The sequence below is a fragment of the Marmota marmota genome, unplaced genomic scaffold (assembly GCF_001458135.2).
Source record: "Marmota marmota marmota unplaced genomic scaffold, marMar, whole genome shotgun sequence".
NCBI classification, from domain to species: Eukaryota; Metazoa; Chordata; class Mammalia; order Rodentia; family Sciuridae; genus Marmota; species Marmota marmota.
This window is the reverse complement of record NW_026000079.1, coordinates 1,690,834-1,696,441: the sequence shown is the minus strand read 5'-3', so window position 1 is coordinate 1,696,441 and position 5,608 is coordinate 1,690,834.

Below are 5,608 nucleotides of genomic sequence, written 5' to 3'. Positions count from 1 at the left end.
GCCCGCCCGGGACAGAGCACCATTGTCTGTGTCCCCGCCGTCTGATGGCCAGTGGAATCTGCCAGCTCACGGAGGATGGCGAGGGTGACCGGAACAGGCACTGGGCCCAGGAGAAGTGGTCACCTGTGCCCTTCCTACCTACCCCTCATTCCAGCCCCCTTTGACTTAGGGGTCAGACGGCTGTGGGCTCCCGTTTGCGGCTGTCCTGTCCCCAGCCTGTGGCCTGCACAAGTTAGTTCCCTTTGCAGAGCCTGTGTGCCTTGGGCTTAGACTTGGCCGGTGGTGGATGATCTTCCCACTCTGTCCTACCTGGTAGCCACTCCCCTCCCAACCCCCACCCATCTTTTTTTCTTGCCCACATCGTATTGACCCCATGGACTGGCACAAGTGTCTCTGAGGCCAGTTGTCTTCCAGAGTCCTGAGAAAAAGTCATGGTGCCCTGAAAGCAGAGCAAGTTACTAGGCAGAGATGCCCTCAAGGGGTCCTCTGTGTCTTGCAAGCCCCAAGCCAGGTCCAGGACTTTGTCCTTGGCTCCCTGGGTCATCCACTACCTGTTAAGGAGCCCCACTTTAAGTGGGAGAAAAGCCAGCCACAGGGGGACTAAAATGAACTTCTCCGGTGATATGAAGGTGGGAGTTGCCACATAAAGGTTCTTCCCACAAGTGAAAGAGGGTGTCCCTCCACCCGAGCCCAGGTGTCCATCTAACAGAGGGCAGTGCTCTAGCACTGGAGGATACCTGTGGACAGTGAGGAAAGGAGCTCTATGTTAAGAGCAGAGCCCAATCTGACTGTGAACTTGGCCCTTGTACCTGAACATCTACAAGCTGAGCTCCAGGATAGGAGCTTTGGAGTCAGCAAGAATGTAGGACAGGCTGGGTGTGGTGGTGCCCTCCCGGAATTCCAGCGGCTTGGGAGGCTGAGGCAGGAGGATCGTGAGTTCAAACCAGCCTCAGTAACTTAGCAAGGCCCTAAGCAACTCAGCGAGACCCTGTCTCAAAATATTAAAAAAGGCTGGAGATGTGGCTCAGAGGTTAAGTGCTCCTGGGTTTCAATCACTGGTACCAAAAAAAAAAAAAAAAAAAAAAAAATGCAGGACAGAAACCTACTTTTATAAACTTCCACCAGGATTCATGAGATTGGGGGTGTGGCTCAGCAGCAGAGCCCTTACCTGGCAACTACAAGGCCCTGGGCTCCATCCTCAGGACTGCACCACCACCACCAAGAAGCCTCCTGAATAAGGGTGCATGCTACTTTTGTGAGGAGCCATTTTGGAGATTTGGGGGCCTTTGAAGCAGTGATGTAAAATCAATCAGGGCCAAATAAGAACTGTCCCAGGAAGTCCAGGGTTTCAGTCACAGGAGAGGCAGCATGAGGGGAGGAAGGAGAGGTTCTGGTAGGGCAGGTGGTCTTCGGGTAGGTGGGGCACAGTCTCAGGGGCCTGTTCCTTTTTTTTTTAAAATGTTTATTTTCTAGTTATAGGCAGACACAATATCTTTCATTTTTTTATTTTTATGCGGTGCTGAGGATCGAACCCAGGGCCTCAGGAGGAGCGCTCTACCTCTTAGCCACAACCCCAGCCCAAGGGGCCTGTTCCTTTTCTCACACACACACACACACCCACACAGGGGACTGAACCCAAGGGTGCTCTACCACTGAGCCACATCCCCAGCTCTTTTTATTGTTATTTTTTATCAAAAGACAGGGTCTCACTAAGTTGCTCAGCTCGTGCTGAACTTGTGATGCTGCTGCCCCAGCCTCCGAAGCAACTGGGATTGAAGGTGTGCACTGCCCAGCCGGCTGGGCCCTGTGCTTGTGCTTCGGCCAGCCTTCCACACAAGATGGAGCTCTTCCCCTCCACTTCTGTCTTCTCCACCTGTGGGGACCCAGGTGCCGTGTCCCTGTCAGCCCCATCCTGAGGTGGAGGCGGCCTCTGGGCCAACCTTTGGGAGACCATGAGATGGAAGGGAAGTTGAAGACACAGGACCAGGGCTGGGAACCGGGCACTTCAGGTGCCAAAGAAGCAGGCAGAGTTCTCGTCACCCAGCCACTCCTGTCCAGCCTCTGGATCATGGGGAACCCTCAAGGCATTCTGGCCTGGGGCCACCTGGCTTCATGGAGACTTCTGCAGAGACCCCAAGGCCACTCTGAATGAAGCTGAGCCAGCGGCCTCTGGGGGCTTTCCTGAGCCCCAGCATACACTCCTCCCCCCTGGCCCTCCCCCTCCGAGGCATGTCCAGAATCAGCCTTGGGAACCCTGGGAAGAGGGTTGACCAGGCCCTGCCCCGAAGGCGGCTCTCTCCCTTGGGTCTGAAGTTCCAGGGCTCCTCTTGGGGACTGGAGGCCGGCCCCAGGCAGGCTCCACTTGGCTCGGGGCTGAGGGAGGAAGTGGGCTTTGTGCTGGGCACCCTCTGGGTTCCTGGGCTTCATTTTCCCACCCTTCTCCTCTTGGCAGGAGAGCGCTCAGCTGGAGAAGCCCCCCACCCGCCCAGTGTCCCCTCCTTCCCCGTCCAGCACCATCCATCTCCGTCTCCCCAGAGCAAGGAATGCGACTCCAGGACACTGTGGGGCTTGTTCCCAGTCCCCTTCTAGGTCACTTCATTCAGGCTGTCACAGACTCGCCTCCACCTCCCAGGCCGCCGTCTGGTTCTGGCTCTAAAGGCAGAGACGGGAGCCCCCTCCTCCCCCCAATTCCTCACGCTTCATTTTGTCCCAACACCATGGAGGAGGCTGCACGGTGGGGGGCCAAGGAACCCTGGTGTGGGAGCCCATGGGGGCGGGGGTCCCCTTTCTCCCATCTCTCCAGCCACCTGGGCCAGCCCCTGCTGCTGTGCGGACCCAGCGCCATCCGCAGCGTCCTCGTCATTACCCAGGCCGCAGACCATCCATCCCCTCGCCCGCCCTTCCTGTCCATGCCCCGCAAGCCTCGATTATTGGTGGAATTAGCACCGGGCTTCTTGTTGGCAGTTGCTAATTAAGACCATTAATAAACGCAATTATTAATGCTGCACCAGGCGGCAGCCGCCAGCATCTATCACCGGCACCGTTGGCAAGGTGCTGGGCCCAGGATGGCTCCTGCCTGCCTCCATCTTGGAGGGGTGCATTCACCTCCTGCTCCCTTGGCTGCAGGCCCTGCCAGGTGGGGTCGGTGGATGCAGAGGTTTGGAGAGTGCTTGGCTGAGCTTTCCAGAGAAACGGAGGGAGTCCTATACTCCAGAAAGGCCCCAAACCGGAACCAGGGAGGCCAGATGTGTGTGAGAGGGACCGCATCTGCTGCCAGTACCTTTCTTCCCCAGAATGGAAGGTGGATGGGGACACAGTGTACAGAGGCTCTGGGGAAACCTGGTGCCATGGCTCACGCCTGTAATCCCCGTGATTCAGGAGGCTGAGGCAGGAGGACTGCGAGTTCTAGGTCAGCCTGGGCAACTGAGACCCTGACTCAGAATGAAAAATAGAAAGGGCTGGGGATGTGGCTCAGTGGTGGAGCACCCCTGGGTTCAGTCCCTGTACTGGAGAAAAGAATAAAAAGACTCCCAGGAGAGCCGTGTGGACCCTCAGGTGTCCCTTCTGCTCCCAGTGACCACAGCCCTCGGTGCCCGCCTGGCCTGTTTTGTTCCATCAGGTAATACTTGAATTTTCCTAGTGGCTTTTCTTACCTCACGGGCTAGGGGGTCATCTAGGTGACACAATGAGTCATTCTCTGTCAAGGGCTTGGAGATGCATCTGACTGGAACACCACTGAGCTCCTACTACTTGTCATGTGGGAAGGAGAATCTCCTCTCCCCCCCCCCCACCAGGGATTGAACCCAGGACGCTTAATCACTGAGCAAATTTGGATATTTTATTTAGAGACAGGGTCTCATTAAGTTGCTGAGGCTGCCTTTGAACTTGCGATCCTCCTGCCTCAGCCTCCCCCCAGCTGCTGGGATCACAGGTGAGTGCCACCTCTTCCAACTGGAAGGAGACTGTCATAAATGAGCCGTAGACATCTCTCCCAGGGAGCTGTCTCTGCGCTCCACCGACTGGATCAGGCCCATCTCCTCCGTACGTCTCTCTCCCATTTATGTGACATATATTGGATGAAGTTGTGCACTTATCTGCTCACCCCAGTAGACTGTGTGCTCCAGGACAGTGGCCGTGTGTTCCTTACTTCAAACAGCAGAAACCCAGACTAGCTTTGTCGTCGTGTCTTTCCTGCCTGTCTTCGGGTGACCCCATCTTCGGATCCCTTCCTTGCTCCATCCTCTCCTCCCTGACCTCTGGCCTCAGGCTACCAAAGCAGGATGGGTGGCAAGCGCCCTCTGACCCAGCTGGCCTCACCCAGAAGGGCAAGAGAATCCTGGCAGGTTTGAGCCCCGGGGTCCTTTCAAGGAGCTGGACGCTCACCTGAGCTTCCCCTCAGGTCCCCCCAGGTCTGGCCTGGCCTCTGCCCCTCTCACACCGTCCACTCCCGTCCCAGGGTGATCGGGGCAACCCAGGAGAGCCTGGGAAGGGACCCCCACCTGCTCTCCCTCTTCTGTTCCGTCCTCTCCCCTCCCCACCACGTCAACGTCTTGACTTTTCCTGCAGCATTTGAAGGGAGAGTCCCCCAAGACTTTAGTCTTCCCCAACTCAGGGAAAGAGGAAGGGGGGGGGGAGTCCTGGAAACAAACCCTCTGCAGCAACCTTAAAGTAGGAGAGATCAGTTGGAAGGCCTTTAATCCCTTAATCCCTCTCAGATGGGCCTTGAGACGCTAATGATTTTCCTAATTATTCCCTCCCATTTTCCCATCGCTCTATAAGGACTTTCGAGAGGAGCAAAATTCTGAGGGAGCCGGTGTGGGATGAATGGCAGGGTTACCTCCCCCCAAAAAAGGGCCCAGAGTCCAGGCGAGGAGAGGTGGGGGAAGGGCCAGGAGTGCCCAGCTGGGGGCTTGGACTTCCCCACCACCGACACCCGGGTGCAAGGCGCGAAGGGGCCTGGGACAATGGGGCGGTTGGGGGCTGCCTGAGAGGGCCAGGTGTGGGGCTGGGGTCCCCTCCGTGTGAATGGCCCATTATCCCGCCTAGAGGATGGGAGTTGAGGGTCTCTTTGTGTCCCCCCCCACCAAAAGGCCCCTCCGGGTGATAATCACCCTGGGAGGGAAGAGGAGAGGGTGATGAGGGTCTTTAAAGGGGGCCAGGCCTCCCCAGAGAACAGTTGCCCATTCAGGCCTCTGTCCTTCCCTAGGACCCAGGGGGCCATCCATGGGAAGTAGGGGTGAGGGGTGGCCAGCAAACATGGCGCAGCCCAGGCACGCAGGCCCCTCCCCTCCAGCGTGGCCTGTGGGACTGAGTTCAGAGGTGGCCTTCTCCAGGAAATCACCCCCAGACCACACTCCCTACCCCACTAACCTCTGGCACCCCGAACCTTGTCTCACCTCTCCAGAGGTGGAGTTCCTCGGGGACCAGAGCCCCCTGACAACACCTTGACCCTTGACCCCGCAGCCTTGCCGGGATAAGTGTGTTAACCCCACTTCCCAGGTGAGGAACTGGGAGGTAAGCGATTTCTGGAGGGGGACTCACCAGTTAGGTGCAGAGCTGAGATTGGAGGCTGATTTCCCAGACACCAGGCCAGGTTTTTTTTGGGTCT